At 39.6% G+C, this 22,279-nt stretch overlaps 1 long non-coding RNA gene across 1 annotated transcript in view; it reads left to right on the forward strand.

Moving 5' to 3' along the window:
• Positions 1–22,279, forward strand: part of Gm16223 (predicted gene 16223) — a 148,825-nt gene that overhangs the window by 121,428 nt on the left and 5,118 nt on the right. The window contains exon 2 of the long non-coding RNA NR_131130.1: positions 15,386–15,594. This is a non-coding gene — a long non-coding RNA (predicted gene 16223). The remainder of the gene's footprint in view (positions 1–15,385; positions 15,595–22,279) is intronic.

Consider the following 22,279-nt stretch of genomic DNA (forward strand, 5'->3'; position numbering starts at 1 on the left):
GCCAAAGCAACACAGTGTCTGAGAAAGGTCCTGTTTTGGGCCTTCTTCTTCGGCCAGGAGGAGGTCCAAATACAAGATATCTGCGCACCTTCCCTGTAAGAGAGCTTGCCAGCAGAGAGTGCTCTGAGCACTGAAACTCAGAGGAGAGAATCTGTCTCCCAGGTCTGCTGATAGACGGTAACAGAATCACCAGAAGAACAATCTCTAAACAGAGTCAACTATAACTACTAACTCCAGAGATTACCAGATGGCGAAAGGTAAACGGAGGAATCTTACTAACAGGAACCAAGACCACTCACCATCACCAGAACCCAGCACACCCACTTCGCCCAGTCCAGGGAACCCCAACACACCTGAGAACCTAGACCTAGATTTAAAAGCATATCTCATGATGATGGTAGAGGACATCAAGAAGGACTTTAATAAATCACTTAAAGAAATACAGGAGAACACTGCTAAAGAGTTACAAGTCCTTAAAGAAAAACAGGAAAACACAATCAAACAGGTAGAAGTCCTTACAGAAAAAGAGGAAAAAACATACAAACAGGTGATGGAAATGAACAAAACCATACTAGACCTAAAAAGGGAAGTAGACACAATAAAGAAAACTCAAAGCGAGGCAACACTAGAGATAGAAACCCTAGGAAAGAAATCTGGAACCATAGATTTGAGCATCAGCAACAGAATACAAGAGATGGAAGAGAGAATCTCAGGTGCAGAAGATTCCATAGAGAACATCGGCACAACAATCAAAGAAAATGGAAAATGCAAAAAGATCCTAACTCAAAATATCCAGGAAATCCAGGACACAATAAGAAGACCAAACGTACGGATAATAGGAGTGGATGAGAATGAAGATTTTCAACTCAAAGGTCCAGCAAACATCTTCAACAAAATTATTGAAGAAAACTTCCCAAATCTAAAGAATGAGATGCATATGAACATACAAGAAGCCTACAGAACTCCAAATAGACTGGACCAGAAAAGAAATTCCTCCCGACACATAATAATCAGAACATCAAATGCACTAAATAAAGATAGAATACTAAAAGCAGTAAGGGAAAAAGGTCAAGTAACATATAAAGGCAAGCCTATCAGAATTACACCAGATTTTTCACCAGAGACTATGAAAGCCAGAAGAGCCTGGACAGATGTTATACAGACACTAAGAGAACACAAACTGCAGCCCAGGCTACTATACCCAGCCAAACTCTCAATTATCATAGAGGGAGAAACCAAAGTATTCCACGACAAAACCAAATTCACGCATTATCTCTCCACGAATCCAGCCCTTCAAAGGATAATAACAGAAAAAAACCAATACAAGAACGGGAACAACGCCCTAGAAAAAACAAGAAGGTAATCCCTCAACAAACCTAAAAGAAGACAGCCACAAGAACAGAATGCCACCTTTAACAACTAAAATAACAGGAAGCAACAATTACTTTTCCTTAATATCTCTTAACATCAATGGTCTCAACTCGCCAATAAAAAGACATAGACTAACAAACTGGCTACACAAACAAGACCCAACATTTTGCTGCTTACAGGAAACTCATCTCAGAGAAAAAGATAGACACTACCTCAGAATGAAAGGCTGGAAAACAATTTTCCAAGCAAATGGTATGAAGAAACAAGCAGGAGTAGCCATCCTAATATCTGATAAGATTGACTTCCAACCCAAAGTCATCAAAAAAGACAAGGAGGGACACTTCATTCTCATCAAAGGTAAAATCCTCCAAGAGGAACTCTCAATTCTGAATATCTATGCTCCAAATACAAGAGCAGCCACATTCACTAAAGAAACTTTAGTAAAGCTCAAAGCACACATTGCGCCTCACACAATAATAGTGGGAGACTTCAACACACCACTTTCACCAATGGACAGATCATGGAAACAGAAACTAAACAGGGACACACTGAAACTAACAGAAGTGATGAAACAAATGGATCTGACAGATATCTACAGAACATTTTATCCTAAAACAAAAGGATATACCTTCTTCTCAGCACCTCATGGTACCTTCTCCAAAATTGACCACATAATAGGTCACAAATCAGGCCTCAACAGATTCAAAAATATTGAAATTGTCCCATGTATCCTATCAGATCACCATGCACTAAGGCTGATCTTCAATAACAAAATAAATAACAGAAAGCCAACATTCACATGGAAACTGAACAACACTCTTCTCAATGATACCTTGGTCAAGGAAGGAATAAAGAAAGAAATTAAAGACTTTTTAGAGTTTAATGAAAATGAAGCCACAACGTACCCAAACCTTTGGGACACAATGAAAGCATTTCTAAGAGGGAAACTCATAGCTATGAGTGCCTTCAAGAAAAAACGGGAGAGAGCACATACTAGCAGCTTGACAACACATCTAAAAGCTCTAGAAAAAAAGGAAACAAATTCACCCAAGAGGAGTAGACGGCAGGAAATAATCAAACTCAGGGGTGAAATCAACCAAGTGGAAACAAGAAGAACTATTCAAAGAATTAACCAAACGAGGAGTTGGTTCTTTGAGAAAATCAACAAGATAGATAAACCCTTAGCTAGACTCACTAAAGGGCACAGGGACAAAATCCTAATTAACAAAATCAGAACTGAAAAGGGAGACATAACAACAGATCCTGAAGAAATCCAAAACACCATCAGATCCTTCTACAAAAGGCTATACTCAACAAAACTGGAAAACCTGGACGAAATGGACAAATTTCTGGACAGATACCAGGTACCAAAGTTGAATCAGGATCAAGTTGACCTTCTAAACAGTCCCATATCCCCTAAAGAAATAGAAGCAGTTATTAATAGTCTCCCAGCCAAAAAAAGCCCAGGACCAGACGGGTTTAGTGCAGAGTTCTATCAGACCTTCAAAGAAGATCTAACTCCAGTTCTGCACAAACTTTTTCACAAGATAGAAGTAGAAGGTATTCTACCCAACTCATTTTATGAAGCCACTATTACTCTGATACCTAAACCACAGAAAGATCCAACAAAGATAGAGAACTTCAGACCAATTTCTCTTATGAACATCGATGCAAAAATCCTTAATAAAATTCTCGCTAACCGAATCCAAGAACACATTAAAGCAATCATCCATCCTGACCAAGTAGGTTTTATTCCAGGGATGCAGGGATGGTTTAATATACGAAAATCCATCAATGTAATCCATTATATAAACAAACTCAAAGACAAAAACCACATGATCATCTCGTTAGATGCAGAAAAAGCATTTGACAAGATCCAACACCCATTCATGATAAAAGTTCTGGAAAGATCAGGAATTCAAGGCCAATACCTAAACATGATAAAAGCAATCTACAGCAAACCAGTAGCCAACATCAAAGTAAATGGAGAGAAGCTGGAAGCAATCCCACTAAAATCAGGGACTAGACAAGGCTGCCCACTTTCTCCCTACCTTTTCAACATAGTACTTGAAGTATTAGCCAGAGCAATTCGACAACAAAAGGAGATCAAGGGGATACAAATTGGAAAAGAGGAAGTCAAAATATCACTTTTTGCAGATGATATGATAGTATATATAAGTGACCCTAAAAATTCCAACAGAGAACTCCTAAACCTGATAAACAGCTTCGGTGAAGTAGCTGGATATAAAATTAACTCAAACAAGTCAATGGCCTTTCTCTACACAAAGAATAAACAGGCTGAGAAAGAAATTAGGGAAACAACACCCTTCTCAATAGCCACAAATAATATAAAATATCTCGGCGTGACTCTAACGAAGGAAGTGAAAGATCTGTATGATAAAAACTTCTATTCCCTGAAGAAAGAAATTAAAGAAGATCTCAGAAGATGGAAAGATCTCCCATGCTCATGGATTGGCAGGACCAACATTGTAAAAATGGCTATCTTGCCAAAAGCAATCTACAGATTCAATGCAATCCCCATTAAAATTCCAACTCAATTCTTCAACGAATTAGAAGGAGCAATTTGCAAATTCATCTGGAATAACAAAAAACCGAGGATAGCAAAAACTCTTCTCAAGGATAAAAGAACCTCTGGTGGAATCACCATGCCTGACCTAAAGCTTTACTACAGAGCAATTGTGATAAAAACTGCATGGTACTGGTATAGAGACAGACAAGTGGACCAATGGAATAGAATTGAAGACCCAGAAATGAACCCACACACCTATGGTCACTTGATCTTCGACAAGGGAGCCAAAACCATCCAGTGGAAGAAAGACAGCATTTTCAACAATTGGTGCTGGCACAACTGGTTGTTATCATGTAGAAGAATGCGAATCGATCCATACTTATCTCCTTGTACTAAGGTCAAATCTAAGTGGATCAAGGAACTTCACATAAAACCAGAGACACTGAAACTTATAGAGGAGAAAGTGGGGAAAAGCCTTGAAGATATGGGCACAGGGGAAAAATTCCTGAACAGAACAGCAATGGCTTGTGCTGTAAGATCGAGAATTGACAAATGGGACCTAATGAAACTCCAAAGTTTCTGCAAGGCAAAAGACACTGTCTATAAGACAAAAAGACCACCAACAGACTGGGAAAGGATCTTTACCTATCCTAAATCAGATAGGGGACTAATATCCAACATATATAAAGAACTCAAGAAGGTGGACCTCAGAAAATCAAATAACCCCCTTAAAAAATGGGGCTCAGAACTGAACAAAGAATTCTCACCTGAGGAATACCGAATGGCAGAGAAGCACCTGAAAAAATGTTCAACATCCTTAATCATCAGGGAAATGCAAATCAAAACAACCCTGAGATTCCACCTCACACCAGTGAGAATGGCTAAGATCAAAAATTCAGGTGACAGCAGATGCTGGCGAGGATGTGGAGAAAGAGGAACACTCCTCCATTGTTGGTGGGATTGCAGGCTTGTACAACCACTCTGGAAATCAGTCTGGCGGTTCCTCAGAAAATTGGACATAGTACTACCGGAGGATCCAGCAATACCTCTCCTGGGCATATATCCAGAAGAAGCCCCAACTGGTAAGAAGGACTCATGCTCCACTATGTTCATAGCAGCCTTATTTATAATAGCCAGAAACTGGAAAGAACCCAGATGCCCCTCAACAGAGGAATGGATACAGAAAATGTGGTACATCTACACAATGGAGTACTACTCAGCTATTAAAAAGAATGAATTTATGAAATTCCTAGCCAAATGGATGGACCTGGAGAGCATCATCCTGAGTGAGGTAACACAATCACAAAGGAACTCACACAATATGTACTCACTGATAAGTGGGTACTAGCCCAAAACCTAGGATACCCACGATATAAGATACAATTTCCTAAACACATGAAACTCAAGAAAAATGAAGACTGAAGTGTGGACACTATGCCCCTCCATAGAAGTGGGAACAAAACACCCATGGAAGGAGTTACAGAAACAAAGTATGGAGCTGAGATGAAAGGATGGACCATGTAGAGACTGCCATATCCAGGGATCCACCCCATAATCAGCTTCCAAATGCTGACACCATTGCATACACTAGCAAGATTTTACTGAAAGGACCCAGATGTAGCTGTCTCTTGTGAGACTATGCCGGGGCCTAGCAAACACAGAAGTGGATGCTCACAGTCAGCTAATGGATGGATCACAGGGCTCCCAATGGAGGAGCTAGAGAAAGTACCCAAGGAGCTAAAGGGATCTTCAACCCTATAGGTGGAACAACATTATGAACTAACCAGTACCCCTGAGCTCTTGACTCTAGCTGCATATGTATCAAAAGATGGCCTAGTCGGCCATCACTGGAAAGAGAGGCCCATTGGACACGCAGACTTTGTGTGCCCCGGTACAGGGGAACGCCAGGGCCAAAGGGGGGGAGTGGGTGGGTAGGGGAGTGGGGGTGGGTGGGTAAGGGGGACTTTTGGTATAGCATTGGAAATGTAAATGAGCTAAATACCTAATAAAAAATGGAAAAAAAAAAAAAAAAAAAAAGAAGCAATGAGCAGTTATAATATAATAAGATTTTGTCACCAAAGCATGACCTTTATCATGGCTGAAAATGTCTCAATTTTTTAAATATATTAATGAAATTATCTAATATTATATTTGCTATCAATATATTTATTTACATTTATTTATTTAGTAAAATCTTAGAAGCAGAGAAAAATATGTGATGTATGTGTGCATAAATAAATGTACCTATATACTTACATACACATACAGCACAAGGTTTTTAAATTGGATGAACAGCTGCAACTAGATAAAGAAAAAGAGCAGATATAAACTCGTGCTAGATGACTGATAAGCACTGCTCTACGATGAGCGACAAAGATTGATTTGTACCTGTGGGACACTGCTGTTATTAGAAGATAAATACTAGAAAAGAACTAACTCATGACTTTGCAGCAAGGTGAGGAAAGAGCAGGAAGGAAGCTGGTATAGAACACCATGTAACAATCCAACAGAAGATGGTGCATTGGAGAAAGGATGAAGATACAGTAGGCACGATACCAGTAATGTAATTCCGCATCTGAGCAGCAGCAATAAAACTCCCATTTATTAGCAGTAGAAATGGATGGTCTCTTGGAGGACAGCAAAACGGTCTTGTTTTATGTGCAGTCTGGGAAAGGAGACTGGAAAGCAGAGCCATGAACATTTATAGAGTGCACACTGAGCTTAGATGAGGTTACTATCATTCATCAGCTCCCAGGTCCAGCTCATTGAAGCCTTTCCTCCAATCACTCTTTAAGGACAGATTTGGTCATCTCTGCTTCATGCCTGAAGAAGCTGATATTTAGAAAGATTGGAAAACTTTGTCCTTCATCACAAATTAAGGAGGAAAACCAACTGTATTTGGATTCTTGTCTTAAAAATCTGTGCATTTTTCTACTTTGCCAAACAACAGCCTGTGATGCATGCTTAACACTGTTTTTTTTTTTTTTTTTTTTTTTTTTTTTTTTTTTCCCTCCTGACCAGATATTTCTACTCTTGGTCTATGAGGGCCAAGAAGAAACATTTTTTGAATTCTATTACTGTTACTCTCCTTTGTGTTGTTGTTAAAGACAGTAAATTACTGACTTCATGGATGTCCCTGAAGAGTCAAGGCTCAGCTTATCAGAACTGTCTCTCCTTACCGTTAGATATTGGAGAACAATCCGAATCTTGAAGACTATGTTCTTCATAAACTTGTGCATACACATTAGTTACTTGGAGGACTGTTTCCTTTTGAATTTGTTTGTTGTACTGAACCTTGAACTCAGGGCCTTATGTGTGCTGAGCAAACACTATGACAATGCTACATTCCCCAGCTTTTTATATGTGAGCTGGAATATCCCTGAAATCTTCCAAAATGTTTAGGGATCAAATATGGGCTAAATTATTTAAGGGGAGGAGGCTGAATACACACACACACACACACACACACACACACACACACACACACACACATATATTACATCTATGTAATATATTACATCTATGATATACCACATATATTATATGTTAAATAACATATATATGAGCATACATGTTTACATATATATTCATAACACATTTCTGCAACTATTATCTGTATGTATGTGTATATATGTTTATTTTTCTATGTGTGTGCTCGTATACAGGCCTTATGCATGAAAAGTTCCATTTTCCTTATATCATTATCCAGCATCATCTACTATGCATCACAGATTGTGTTTTACGCTTTATATTTTTTAAAAGCTTGAAATAATTTCCTCTACTTTCTTGTTTTGAAAACTGAAAAAGCTGAAATATATCTATTACAACTTCAATTTTATAAAATCTGAATTGGTTTATATGGTGGTGGGGCAGTTAGTTTTACCTTGCAGGCTCTTGGATCAAGTCCAGGCCATGAACTGTTTATCTAACATAGGTTTTATTGGAATACTGATATTTACTGTTCACACAACAACATCTGCTTCTAGGCTGGACAGATGGCTTAGCAGTTAAGAGCATGTGCTACTCTTGCAGAGGACCTGAGATTGGTTTTCATAAGTTTTGTTGCTCGGCTTATGACCACCTGCAACTGCAGTTCCAGGGGATCTGCTACCCTCTTCTGGCATCCAAAGACACTGCACTTACTTCCACAAATCAAGACTCATGCCAATATATACACATAAGTTTTTAAAAGTTTTGAAAAAAAACACATCATTTATGTCTATGTGTGATTAATGATGGTGTTGAATAGCTGTAACAAAGACAGAATTGTCTGCCAAGCCACCATTGTTTACTTCTAACCCTTTTGGGTATGTGCTGACATCTGGCCTATGACAATGGGAGATACTTCAAGGCAATTTCCATTCAGGGTCTACACCTGGCTTTTACTTCTCTCTCTTGCCAGAGAAACCATAATGTCACAGACAAAACATGTAAGTGACAGCAGCTGAGTTTGGTCAGAGATTTCTTCATCAGAAAACATGTATTTATTTTTATAGGTTTTGTTTTAGATGGGAAAACATTGCTATAAAATGCTCACAAAACATTGTGATGTGGTTCTAATCTCCATTTTGGAGTGAAAAATTATTTATGCATAAAGGCAACATTAGTTTTTAAAAGTCCAAACAAAGCATAACTGGCCAGAGATTCTGTGTACATTCCTCATCAGATGAGCAGAGCAAGGAAAACAAATGCCTTTCTTTGGAGAGATGACTTTGGGTCATTTCATTTGCCCCAATATATTCACAGTAAGCAAGAGTCAACTTATGAACCCAAATTTACATGGTGCCAAAATGTCCTCAAATGGGCTTTTTGCATGGAGGTGTTTGAAGGTCTTTCCTCAAACCACTTACTCATCATGAACTAAGTACAAACAGATAAAGCAGCCTGGCCTTGGTTTTACTGGATGGGATACAACTTTAACTTTTTAATGTTAAGATCAGTTTATCTGAAGGAGAATGCAAAATTCAAAGGAATTTTAAAGATAAAACAAAGACTTTAAATAAATTAAAGCTCACAGAGCCTCTAAGGGTGAAGTATTATCTCTGGGATACTCGTCTTGAAACAAGAGAAAGAAGTGTGTCCTTGGGGGAAAAGGCACAAAAGGAAGCCCCAGACTAGCTAGGATCTAAGTAGAAAGATGAGAGAGAAAAAGTTTGAAGAGAGGCCTCAGATACCAACTTGAAAATGACTTTCACACAAGTGTCTTTGGTCGTTTTTGCCACCGAGAAGCCTAATTAAGACATCTGCTAGGAGTTACCAATCGATGGTGGTCTTCCTGCCATGCCATTTTAATTGACATGCTGTGATTTTGTTCCAGATTAACTTCATAAGTGGCCTCCTAATAGAAAGATCACTTAAATTAAAAGTGGGCTGTAAATGGGGATTTGTGATGGTAATAGGCCAGTGTAACCTCTGTGTCATTTACATACATTTCCATTTTTTCCCAGTGCATATTTGCATATATTCAGGAAGTCACTGAAGCTTTTATGTGGGCAATATTAGTATGGTAATGAGCATCCAACTGGCACAGGGTCCAAGGAGTCAGATTTTTGACCTTCCTTCAGCACTAATTTTTGGAGATGCCTTTGAGCTTACAACATTAATAATATTAAATCTATGTTCCAAAGAAAAAGAGTTCAGGCTATTTAACCAGGTACAATAAATGTTCAGAAGACTAAAGCAAACTGAAGCATGGAATGTTTATAACACTCGAAGAGCTGCTCAATACATTAAGGATGTCAAAAACAACTCCAAATACCTTTGCTCTGTGTTCCCTATTAGTATCGCTCAGTGTGGCGGTCCAACACAGCATGCCTTCAAAATATGGCAGTTAGGGCCCAAAAGTTCACAAGTTTTGCAGGAAGGGCAATGGAGTGGGAGACTCTCAGACCTGGTTCCAGTTGGGAGTCAGTCTCTGACTTTCACCAGTCTGAATCTCAGGTCTCCATTTATAAATGCCAAATAATGACTGCTGTCTGTTTGTGGTTCAGACAATGAATGTCAAAGTACTTTATGTCAGGTTGACTGTCTTAATTGAGAATCTAGCTCCAGGTAAACAAAGCAAAGACGGACAGAATGGACTTTGTGATTAGTTTACCTTGATTAATTAGGGACTAGAGATGGGGGAGAGGAAGGGAGGCAAGGAGGGGAGGGATGCAGGGAGGGAGAGAGAAGAAAGGAGGTCCTTTTAGTGGGACTTCCAATGTGTAGTCTGAAAAACTAAGTTAACCAGGTACACTGTAACTATGCAATTAACTTCTCACTTTTCCTTGTCTTTTCTGTCACTTAGATATCCTGCTTCATCAGACTAAATCTTCAGGGCCAGAGAAGCTGAAGTTGAAAGTTGCTGTCAGGATACAAAAGATAGGCTAGGTTGTAATTTCTTATGCAATTTTATTAACTATTATTTCTTTTGGGGGACAGTAAGCTTCATGCTTCTAAATATTATGGATGGTGGTGAAGATTGGAAGGGGCAGGGATCAAAATGACATTGGAATGACACCTGGATGTGTTTGTGCTACGTAGAAAGCACATGATTCTTCAGTGGCAACAATCTTTAGATATTTAAGAGGCATATTATTTAGCATAATAAATTAATATTATATAGTGTTAATCTCATCTTATTTGTATGCATCAATTTTTAAATACCTTTTCTTCTCATTGCTTTGTTTATTTTTTCAGAAAGTATTTTTCTCATTACACTTTCTTAAAATTTTTTTATTTTATTTGAATAAGGTATTTTCTTCATTTACATTTCCAATGCTATCCCAAAAGTCCCCCATACCCTCCTCCCCAACTCCCCTACCTACCCACTCCCATTTCTTGGCCCTGGCGTTCCCCTGTACGGAGGAATACACAGTTTGCAAGACGAATGGGCCTCTCTTTCCATTGATGGACAACTAGGCCATCTTCTGATACATATGCAGCTGGAGACACAAGCTCCGGGGGGTACTGGTTAGTTCATATTGTTGTTCCACCTATAGGGTTGCAGACCCCTTTAACTCCTTGGGTACTTTCTCTAGCTCCTTCATTGGGGTCCCTGTGATCCATCCAATAGCTGACTGTGAGCATCCACTTCTGTGTTTGCTAGGCACCGGCATAGCCTCACAAGAGACAGCTCTATCTGAGTCCTTTCAGCAAAATCTTGCTGGTGTATGCAATGGTGTCAGTGTTTGGAGGCTGATTATGGGATGGATCCCTGGGTATGGCAGTCTCTAGGTGGTCCATCCTTTTGTCTCAGCTCCAAACTTTGTCTCTGTAACTCCTTCCATGGATGTTTTGTTCCCAATTCTAAGAAGGGGGAAAGTGTCCACACTTTGGTCTTCATTCTTCTTGAGTTTCATGTGTTTTGCAAATTGTATCTTGTATCTTGGGTATTCTAAGTTTCTGGGCTAATATCCACTTATCAGTGAGTACATATCATGTGAGGTCTTTTGAGTTTGGGTTACCTCACTCAGGATGATGCCCTCCAGGTCCATCCATTTGCCTAGGAATTTCATAAATTCATTCTTTTTAATAGCCGAGTAGTACTCCATTGTGTAAATGTACCACATTTTTGTATCTATTCCTCTGTTGAGGGGCATCTGGGTTCTTTCCAGCTTCTGGCTATTATAAATAAGGCTGCTATGAACATAGTGGAGCATGTGTCCTTCTTACCGGTTACATCTTCTGGGTATATGCCCAGGAGAGATAGTACGGGATCCTCCAGTAGTACTGTGTCCAATTTTCTGAGGAACCACCAGACTGATTTCCAGAGTGGTTGTACAAGCTTGAAATTCCACCAACAATGGAGGAGTGTTCCTCTTTCTCCACATCCTTACCAGCATCTGCTGTCACCTAAATATTTGACCTTAGCCATTCTAGCTGGTGTGAGGTGGAATCTCAGGGTTGTTTTGATTTACATTTCCCTGATAATTAAGGATGCTGAACATTTTTTCAGGTGCTTCTCAGCCATTTGGTATTCCTCAGGTGAGAATTCTTTGTTAAGCTCTGCACCCCGTTTTTTAATGGGGTTATTTGATTTTTTGGAGTTCACCTTCTTGAGTTCTTTATATATATTGGATATTAGTCCCCTATCTGATTTAGGATAGGTAAAGATCCTTTCCCAATCTGTTGGTGCCTTTTTGTCTTATTGAAGGTGTCTTTTGCCTTATAAAAACTTTGCAATTTTATGCAATTTTATTTGTCAATTCTCTATCTTACAGCACAAGCCATTGCTGTTCTATTCAGGATTTTTTTTCCCCTGAGCCCATATCTTCCAGGCTTTTCCCCACTTTAGCCTCTATAAGTTTCAATGTCTCTGGTTTTATGTGGAGCTCCTTGATCCACTTAGATTTGACCTTAGTACAAGGAGATAGGAATGGATCAATTCTCATACTTCTACATGATAACCACAAGTTGTGCCAGCACCATTTGTTGAAACTGCTGTCTTTTTTCCACTGCATGGATTTAGCTCTCTTGTTAAAGATCACGTGACCATAGGTGTGTGGGTTCATTTCTGGGTCTTCAATTATATTCCATTGGTCTACTTGATCCCTTTGATCTTCTTTTGTTGTCGAATTGCTCTGGCTAGGACTTCAAGTACAATGTTGAATAGGTAGGGAGAAAGTGGGCAGCCTGGTCTAGTCCCTGATTTTAGTGTAAATGCTTTCAGTTTTTCACCATTTACTTTGATGTTGGCTACTGATTTGCTGTAGATTGCTTTTATCATGTTTAGGTATGGGCCTTGAATTCCTGATCTTTCCAAGACTTTTATCATGAATGGGTGTTGGATTTTGTCAAATGCTTTCTCAACATCAAATACGATGATCATGTGGTTTTTGTGTTTGAGTTTGTGTATATAATGGATTACATTGATGGATTTTCGTATATTAAACCATACCTGCATCCCTGGGATGAAACCTACTTGGTCAGGATGGATGATTGTTTTGATGTGTTCTTGGATTCGGTTAGCAAGAATTTTATTGAGTATTTTTGCATTGATATTCGTAAGGGAATTTGGTCTGAAGTTCTTTATCTTTGTTGGGTCTTTCTGTGGTTTAGGTATCAGAGTAATTGTGGCTTCAGAGAATGAATAGGGTAGAGTACCTTCTGCTTCTATTTTGTGGAATAGTTTGTGAAGAACTGGAATTAGATCATCTTTGAAGGACTGATAGAACTCTGCACTAAACCCATCTGGTCCTGGGCTGTTTTTGGTTGGAAGACTATTAATGAATGCTTCTATTTCTTTAGGGGATATAGGACTGTTTAGATCATTAACCTGATCCTGATTTAACTTTGTTACTTGGTATCTGTCTATAAATTTGTTCATTTCATCCAGGTTTTCCAATTTTGTTGAAGGAAATGATGGTGATTTGGATTTCTTCAGGATCTGTTGTTATGTCTCCCTTTTCATTTCTGATTTTGTTAATTAGGATGCTGTCCCTGTGCCCTCTAGTGAGTCTGGCTAAGGGTTTATCTATCTTGTTGATTTTCTCAAAGAACCAGCTCCTTGTTTGGTTGATTCTTTGAATAGTTCTTCTTGTTTCCACTTGGTTGATTTCTCCCCTGAGTTTCATAATTCCTGCTGTCTACTCCTCTTGGGTGAATTTGCTTCCCTTTGTTCTAGAGCTTTTATATGTGTTTTCAAGCTGATAGTGTGTGCTCTCTCTAGTTTCTTTTTGGAGGCACTCAGAGGTATGAGTTTTCCTCTTAAAAATGCTTTCATTGTGTCCCAAAGGTTTGGGTACGTTGTGGCTTCCTTTTCATTAAACTCTAAAAAGTCTTTAATTTCTTTCTTTATTTCTTCCTTGACCAAGGTATCATTGAGAAGAGTATTGTTCATTTTCCAAGTGAATGCTGGCTTTCCATTATTTATGTTGAAGATCAGCCTCAGTCCATGGTGATCTTATAGGATGCATGGGACAATTTCAATATTTTTGAATCTGTTGAGGCCTGTTTTGTGACCAATTATATGGTCAGTTTTGGAGAAGGTACCATGAGGTGCTGAGAAGAAGGGATATCCTTTTGTTTTAGGATAAAATGTTCTGTAGATATCTGTTAAATCCATTTGTTTCATAACTTCTGTTAGTTTCACTGTGTCCCTGTTTAGTTTCTGTTTCCACGATCTGTCCATTGATGAAAGTGGTGTGTTTAAGTCTCCCACTATTATTGTATGAGGTGTAATGTTTGCTTTGAGCTTTACTAAAGTCTCTTTAATGAATGTGGCTGCCTTTGCATTTGGAGCATAGATATTCAGAATTGAGAGTTCACCTTTGTAGATTTTTCTTTGATGAGTATGAAGTGTCCCTCCTTGTCTTTTTTGATAAGTTTGGGTTGGAAATCGATTTTATTTGATATCAGAATGGCTACTCCAGCTTGTTTCTTCAGACCATTTGCTTGGAAAATTATTTTCCAGCCTTTCACTCTGAGGCAGTATCTGTCTTTTCCCCTGAGATGGGTTTCCTGTAAGGAGCAGAATGTTGGGTCCTGTTTGTGTAGCCAGTCTGTTAGTCTATGTCTTTTTATTGGGGAATTGAGTCCATTGATATTAAGAGATACTAAGGAAAAGTAATTGTTGCTTCCTATTATTTTTGTTGTTAGAGTTAGCATTCTCTTCTGGTCCAGCCTATTTGGAGTTCTGTAGGCTTCTTGTATGTTCATGGGCATCTCTTTCTTTAGGTTTGGGAAGTTTTCTTTTATAATTTTGTTGAAGATATTTGCTGGCCCTTTATGTTGAAATTCTTCATTCTCATCTACTCCTATTATCCGTAGGTTTGGTCTTCTCATTGTGTCCTGGATTTCCTGGATGTTTTGAGTTAGGGTCTTTTTGCATTTTGTATTTTCTTTGATTGTTGTGCCCATGTTCTCTATGGAATCTTCTGCACCTGAGATTCTCTTTTCCATCTCTCGTATTCTGTTGCTGATCCTCACATCTATGGTTCCAGATTTCTTTCCTAGGGTTTCTATCTCCAGTGTTGCCTCACTTTGAGTTTTCTTTATTCTGTCTACTTCTCTTTTTAGGTCTAGTATGGTTTTTTCATTTCCATCACCTGTTGGGATGTGTTTTCCTGTTTTTCTTTAAGGACTTCTACCTGTTTGGTTGTGTTTTCTTGTTTTACTTTAAGGACTTTTACCTCTTTAGCAGTGTTCTCCTGTTTTTCTTTAAGTGATTTATTAAAGTCCTTCTTGATGTCCTCTACCATCATCATGAGATATGCTTTTAAATCCGGGTCTAGCTTTTAGGGTGTGTTGGGGTCCCAGGACTGGGTGAGGTGGGAGTGCTGGGTTCTGATGATGGTGAGTGGTCTTGGTTTCTGTTAGTAAGATTCTTATGTTTGCCTTTTGCCATCTGGTAATCTCTGGAGTTAGTTGTTATAGTTGTCTCTCGTTAGAGCTTGTTCCTCAGATGATTATGTTAGCCTCTATCAGCAGACTTGGGAGACAAGCTCTCTCCTGAGTTTCAGTGGTTTGAGCACTCTCTGCAGCCAAGCTCTCCTCTTGCAGGGAAGGTGGACAGGAAACTGGCGTTCGGACCTGCCTCCTGACAGAAGATGAAGGCCTGAAACAGGGCTTGTCCCAGAATCTGTGTAGCTTCTGTAGTCCACACTCTCACCTGTGCAGACTAGTCTCTGCGGAATCTGGGAACCAAGATGGCTCCCCCAGGTGCTGTGGCAAAGCCTTCCTGGGTGGGGCAGACACCTATCCTCTGGCAGGTAAGTTGCCCGGATGTCTGGAGCCTGAAACGTGGTCTGCCTCAGAAGCTCTGTGGCTTCTGCCTGTCCCAGAAGCTGTTAGCTTCTGTAGTCCACACCCTTACCTGCACAGACTAGTCTCTGCGGAATCGAGGAACCAAGATGTCTCCCCCAGATTCTGTGGCTTCTCATTATGTCTCCCTCAGATGCTGTGGCTTCTCATTGCTTTGGAGAATAACTTTACAATCTATGTCACCTCCATAGAATATGGAAATTGTTCTTTCCTTACAGCAAGGTGATAGGATATGTGGGCCAGAGTAGGTTAGACACCCTTGCCTGAGTGTCTAACTGCTTGTGTGCATAAGAGCTAAGCACACTAAGCTGGGAGCCTTTCAGGAGGGAGCAGGCTTCTTTTCCCATTGGAATTATGAAACTAGGAAATGTGGATTTAGAAGTGAGGGAGATCTTGGGCAACAGGATAAAGACAGGTAGGGGTGAGACCTAAAGAGGGAAGAGAATATGTCAACAGCTCTGTGCTAGAACCTCCTACTTATGCAGGCCATGGGATTACTTTATTTTATCTTTCACATTAACTATTCAGAGCTGAAAGTATGACATGTAACTTAAAGCCAATTAAGACTCAAAACGGGAAGGAAAAGATAGATGGACAACAAAACTAATGAAGTAGGAAATCAATTGTTAATGGAAGATATCAGACCCCAGGGCCTGTAAGAGGTCAGGCTGTGTTTTGGCCTTGAAATAGAGCTTGTTCTGCTTTTCACTAACCTTTCCTAGCTTTTCTTCTGTGAATATTGTGTCATAATTTTTATCACCAAGTTCTCTACTTGGCATGTAAAAAAAAAAAAAAAAAAAACCTACCCCCTATTGTCAGGCAGTGCTCTCCCTCCCATCTTCAAGTCTTGTTCAAACAATGTGAGACTGGAGAGAGCAAAACTAAAAAGCAATGTGTTATCACAGCAAGAAAACTGCACTTTAAATTATGGGCTGAGATTGGAATGAACTTTTTGACACCAACTTGGGAGGCACTTATGGTGGCTCAGACCCTTGATTTTTTAAAATGGAATTTGGGATGAGAATAGTAGTCATTCTTATCACACATGTTCTTCATGTGAAGGATGTGTGACTCTTTGACTGGTATAATCTGACTCGGACTAAGAGTACTAGGCTCTAGAAACACATGTGTGTTCTTTTAAAACAAAGGCATGTCAATAGTTTTGGAGGATGAGCAAGAATGTCTGCCCTCACCACAAGGCAGAAACAGAATTTTCCAGAGATCAAAGTAATTGAGGAACTTGCTTTACTATTTGCACAAATGTGTGTGTGTATGGTGGGGTGGGAGTTGAGGAGAGGGAAAGGGGATAGGAGAATTTGGGAGATGGTTTCATTGTATTTGTGGGTATTTTATTGTTTTGTTGTTGAATCCTTTTATTGTTCGAGGATTTCATACATGCACATGATGTGTTTTGACCAAATATGCCTCCCAGCCCCTCACCTCCAATTTCTCTCCACCAGCATTCCCTCTCAATTCTATCTATCTACCAATCTATCATTATCATCATTATTATTATTATTTATTTTTTATTTTTACAATCCACAGGGTCCATTTAGTGCTACAATTATGTGCACAGTGTAGCATCCTCTGTTAACACTTGAGGAGTCTCTCAGGAACTGCATCCCTGATGTAAACAGTGTCCATCAATTGCCAGAATCTTCTCAGGTGTGGTGGCACTTACTGAGCCCCTTTTCTGCCCATGATTTCGATGCTCTTTCTTCTTTTGAACTCTTTAAAACTATTTTTAAATTCATTATTATGTATTTGATTATCTTGCTTGAATGTATGTCTGCATACCCTGTGCCTGACATCTGTCTGAGAAGGCCACAGTAGGAGGAGAATCCCCTATGACTGGTATTACAGACTATTATGAGCTATTCTGTGGGTACTGGCAATCAAACCCAAATTTGGAAGATAAACCAATGCACTTAACCACCAAGTCATCTCTTGAACTTTATCTTGGAAACTTTTATCAAAGCCTGTCCAGACAAAATGAAATAGGCACCAGGTGCTTAAGGCTGACTCAAAAGGAAAACTCAAGACTTTAAAAGGAAGCTCGTGGGTAACTTTCATCTTAGGCTGTCTTAGTTATCTAGGGCCATAACATGATGTGTGTGTTCTGTCTTTCCAGAGGAGGAAGGAACTCACAGACATAATCAGTTTGCTGCTTTATTCATTCCATCATTACCATCACTCCCGGGTATCAGCAAACCAGAAGCTTCCAGATAGTCAGCCTGAGTTGATTAATTTACTCTCTCCACTCACACAAAGCACAACAGATAGTGTTAATATTTATCTATATAAAGGGAAGTTAAAGGTTTGAGACATGGGGTCATTTTCTGGACAAAAGTGAAACCAAGGTACCCAGCACAGGGATGTGCATTGGATTCCAGCAAGTGAAAAATGTTGTTATGTATAATGAAAGCCAAGGCAAGAGCCTGATTTATAATCTACACAGAGAGAATGGAGCATTGAGATCTTACTATCCTTCCTTATTCAACTTGGGAGATTGACATTGAAGGAATGTGGTGGGTCCAGGGAGTAGAGTGGTTGCCAAGGAAAGAAGTCAAGTTTGCAGACTTGGAAACACAAGCCTGGGACATTCATTTTCAGGCTCTGCTGGAGCTTGGCTGCCAGCTTTGCCTTCCTGGGAGACCTGTCAATAAGCCATTTGCATGACCCTTTACAAAGTTAAGCCTATTATTTGGACTTCCATGCTGCTTTTATACAAAAATCTGTGACAGACACAGTAGGAATAAAATAATAAATGTCCCCATGCTGAGTGCCTGCTTAGAAATTAAAAGTTTAAACCAGAGAAACTTTACAGCCAAAAGTGGTGTTTGGCCACAGCATACTAAGTATTAATATAGTTCGGTCTTCGTCTCATGCTCTCATGGCTGCCTCTCTGTCAGTGGGTCTGGCTAGAGTTTCTACCAAGCAGATCAAAGTAGGAGGGCCAATTAAATGTAGGACTGGCAGGGGCAGGGTAACATACTATTTTACTTGGTAAGAAACCTTGAGAAATCCTGAATGGCTTGAGGTAACATTGTCGAGTAAAGATGACAATGCTGTCTATATAGTAATGAACAATGATCACAGACACTCTCCAAGATATACTTGAAGTTGTCATCTGCCTGACTAGTTTTCCACAGCAGAGGAAAGATCTGAATAGATATCAGAGAAATGGCAGAGATTTGGATAAGCTAGCAGATGGAAGCTGAGCCATATGTATAGGACATTTTTGCAAGACTGCCCTTGGAGTCCTCATCTATAGAAGAGAAGGAAGCCAGCGCACAGAGGGATAAGTTGAACTGTAGCATGAGCGGAGCATCAACTTTGGCCAGAACAAAAGTCTACTCTGTCTTGGGAGTGGCATATCAAGGTTGTTTCTTGTTAGGATGACATCATCAGACATTTATTTTCCCTTACTGCTTATAAAAAGTAGGCACCAAAAAACATGCTTTCAGGTGAGATGATGGTGTGCCTTGGAAGCTATGGTGGATTGGGGTAACAGTTGCAGACTATCTATTCCAACAGCTGGAAGAGGACCTGGCGCCAAGGTTACGTGTCACTGACCTCTGCTTTCCACCTCAGCTTGGCATTGTTCCTACTTGAAAGGCCTCTTTGAGATCTAAAAGAACTTAAGAGGTGGTATAGAAAGCTTCTGGGAGCTGCACTCAAATTCACTAATTACTTGGATAGTCAATAGAAGCTGTCACTCCCTTGTCTTGCCCAGTCTGATCCTTAAACAAGGAGGTATACTAAGGGCTGAGATGGGTATAGTAGACATTGCAAAGCTAAAGCAAGACTTAAGAGTTCTGTAAGACTTACTTCAGTTGCTTTAAGGAAGGTGTACATTTTCAACAACAAACAGGTTGTCTGCACTTATATTATCTGCTTGGTCTCAGTGGGAATTGCAGTTGCCAGCCCAGATACAGTATTTTAGAGCTGAGCTTAGAGGTTCATACACATGGTTTTTATAACAGAAGAGTGCTTACAAATCCCTCTGGGGGATTCTAATTTAATTTGGGGGTCATTCCTAGGTTCTAAGAGCTCCCTAGGGAAGTCTATGGTATAGTCAGGATAGAGTATATGGATCTTATTCAGCCTTATATTTTTTAGCTCAGGAAACTAGAATTCAGAGTACAAAGATGTGTTGTCCAAAGACACATACCTGTTACTCGAGGAGTGAGCATTAAAGCCCATTCTTCTGAATAAAGCCTGGAATATTTCCCTGCAGCTCATACAGTATTTAAGTTTGTGTTGGAAAAATAGAGAGCAGTTGAAAGTTGAAAGTGCTGACATAAATTCTAACTTTGTGTTTGTTCCCTGAAAAGCATTTATTGCTTCCAAGTCATTTATACTACCTGATGCTGCCTTCTCTTCCCTTGTTTCTGTAATTGAGATTACAGGGAATTCAGGAAATAAATGGTGGAAGGGAGGAAAGGAGACCTCTGGTACAGCTAGGAACTTGTAGATGCCCTTGCTCTCTGTCCTTTACTGTTTCTTGGTTTATGTCGTAGTTATAGGGTTAGTGGCTGTTAGTGAGTGATTTTCAAAATGAAAAGAGTCTCAGATGAGTTTGGTCGGGTGCTTAGGACCTCACAGGTGATAAGTGTTACAGTTTAATAGGAAGTGTCTCACAAAAGTATTGAAGGAATGGATGTCACTTTGTCATGAGGATAGCAACCTTGACACTGGGTGAACCCTTTGAGGATCTCACAGTTAATTAGGAAGTAGGTCCAAGTTGGCAAAAACAGGTTACTGTGGGAATAGCTTTGAAGGAGGTTTCTCCTCTCCAAACCTTCATCCCTTTTCATCTCTGGGCTGGCTGCCATGAGAAATATTCTTCATGTTTGCATGTGTCCTGCTGTGGCATTCTGTTGACCCAAGTCCACAGCAATATGACTATGGCAGTAAGCACTGAAATTGTGAGAAAGAAATAATCTATGTATCTTCCTTCAGGTTACTTTACAATAAGTGACTTGGGCGTGGTTTCTAACTCACTAAAGGTGATATTCTGTGTGTGATAAGTTCCAATTAGTTAGGGGGTTTCAAACACTGGTTTTCCTCATTGACAATTTTTCCTACTTACTATGACCCTGACAGCCAAAAAGCAGGTTCTCAGGAAAACTCAGATGGATTAATGTTTAGTATCACAGAACTGCACTACTGTACCGAGGCTGTGCTAACTGCGGGAACAGAGATTTTTTTTTTTTTTAAGTTTAATGAGACATACATAATTTAAAAAAATATCTTCATATTAACACATTCTAGAGTCCAGTAGTTTTCAAAGTACCTGTATGGAGAACATCATATTTAAAGTTCTTTCTCCCATTGGTTTATTTTACAAAGTACTTGTTGAGCTTAATCTTTTTTAGGACTATGATATTCTTTTCTGAACTACTGTGGAACTTGTTTCTGAGGCTTCAGAGTACCAGTGATAAAACAGTCACAACCATAACGCAACCATGTCTTCCAAGTCTTTTCATATGTTCTATGAAGAAAATTTTGTTAATTATATTCAGTGAGTTTACAACCACACATGTTAATATTCCTAGTAGCTAAATCTCCCTCCCTTCCATCAGAAGGTCTATCTCAGGCACAGGGCAGAGGCAAGCAAAAGATCTGTGGGAGACTAATGGTGGCTTTCCTCCAGACAGCGAAGGCTTCAGACATCGCTATTGGCACACACATGGCTATATGGCACATTGTTATTGGCAAAATTGAGACGTCTCCTAAGCAGCAAAAATTTCAGGCTTGTAAGAGGACAACCAAGAGATGCTGAAGATTAGAGAGATAGAGAAATATGCTAATAAAATACACTGGCAGGTTTGCCTATACTTCATATGGGATCCTACTGAGTGAGAATTCTAGAATGCAGAATGAGTGTGGCAAAATTATAGGTTGTTCATTTCTGCTGTAATGCTATACATCAGGAAAAAAGCATACTAGGATAGACTTTCACAGAAGTATTTGTAAATAACTCATCCATGATCATGATAACGAAGTCTGTGGCATATTTCTATTTACTAGACTTCTTTTACTTTTGGTGCTGGAGACCTCTGCCTACCTTGTCATCAGTAATTTATACGGAATCTATCCAACAGTTTGGCTGTCAATTCCTGGGAACAAGATGGGAGAAAAAGGAAGTGTCAAAAGCTACACATTTTCAATGCTATAATGAAAATAGTATGGAGACCATGGTTATCATTGAAGTTATTATATAGAGACTATAGTTATTAACAGTATGCTGTATTCTTTAACTGTACTGGGAGCAGTCTTTATATTCTCAACATTCACATGCACCCCTCCCTCCAGCACACACTATTCAGTTTGTAACCTTTTTTTTTGCTCATTAACCTACCCTGGGAGATTTTCCAAAGTCCTATTTTCCATTCCTCCCCCAGAAAACTTGATTCAATATTTAAGTGAACACTATTAATTCTCATAAGGCTGTCAGAGGGCCCCATATACATCCCACTTTGAGAAATATCCTTTTGGATACTCTTGTTCCATGGCTAACCCCATCCCCATCCCATCCCAGCCCCAGCCCCATCCTCAGCCCCATCCCCATCCCCATCCCCAGCCCCAGCCCCATCCCCAGCCCCAGCCCCAGCCCCAGCCCCAGCC

This window comes from Mus musculus, chromosome 5 (assembly GCF_000001635.26).
Source record: "Mus musculus strain C57BL/6J chromosome 5, GRCm38.p6 C57BL/6J".
In the NCBI taxonomy this organism is placed as follows: Eukaryota; Metazoa; Chordata; class Mammalia; order Rodentia; family Muridae; genus Mus; species Mus musculus.